The sequence below is a fragment of the Crocodylus porosus genome, unplaced genomic scaffold (genome assembly GCF_001723895.1).
Source record: "Crocodylus porosus isolate Cpor-Errol unplaced genomic scaffold, CroPor_comp1, whole genome shotgun sequence".
Lineage (NCBI taxonomy): Eukaryota > Metazoa > Chordata > Crocodylia > Crocodylidae > Crocodylus > Crocodylus porosus.
The window spans coordinates 64,722,569-64,723,726 of NW_017728949.1; positions in this window are offsets into that span (position 1 = coordinate 64,722,569).

The window sequence follows — 1,158 nt, forward strand, 5'->3', positions numbered from 1 at the left end:
AAAAAAATACAGAATGGCTAATCTATATACGATGCAGAAAAAGGACACATCAAGAAACAATGTAATCAGAGCACAGAGAGACGAATGTTACTTATAATTATTTCTATTGATAACTACAAAAGACCACAACTGGGAACAGAACTCTGTTTTGAAGGGCACTGTATAACCATGTAGCAAAAAATAACCCAGGCCAGAAGACCTACAAACTACACAGACAAGGCCAGAAAAGGTTAGAAAAGGTCACATCATCATCCCATTTTACAGCTAGGAAATGAAGATGCAGAAAGATTAAGTGATCTGCTGACACAGGAAGTCTATGAGATCAGATTTCCTGTATCCCTATTTCATTGTTTTAGCCATAAAAAAGTTACCCTGGAGATTTCCTTCAATCCTATGATTCTGTGATTTAGCAAGGATTGTCATCTTGCCATTGAGCCAAGTGTTGTGAGAGGTTTTTTGTCCTTTTAGTACACACATCACCTACATGTTAAAGTCACTACATGTCGGATAAATGAAACTGCGCATGGCCATTATAGTGAAGGACTGATTTGGCGGGGGAAAGATGGTAATTGAGTAGGCACATGCATCCTGCAGAACAGGTTGGTAATAATACTTAGATTTTGTTTGGGCTGATCAAAGTGATTAGCTGCACAGCCATAATTTCATAGATATTTGGGTTGGAAGGGACCCCGAAGGATCATTGAATTCAGCCCCCCTGCCCCAGGGGCAGGAAGTCAGCAGGGGTCATAGGATCCCAGCAAGATAAACATTCAAATGTGTCTTGAAGGCGTTCAAAGTAGGTGCTTGAACCACCTCCAGCAGCAGTCTCTTTCAAACCTTGGGGGCTTGGACTGTAAAGAAGTTCTTCCTTATGTCCTGCCGGAAACAGTCACGACGGAGTTTGTGACCATTCAACCTTGTCATCCCTTGGGGCGCTGTGGTGAACAGATGTTCCCCCAGATACTGGTGGTCACCCCGATAAACTTACAGATGGCCATCAGATCACCCCTGAGCCTGCGCTTTTCCAGGCTAGAGAGCCCCATGGCTCTCAGCCTGTCGTCGTAAGATCTGTTTTCCTGACCCCTGATCATGCGCGTGGCTCTCCTCTGGACTCTCTCAAGCTTCTCCACATCCTTTTTGAATTGTGGAGCCCAAAAC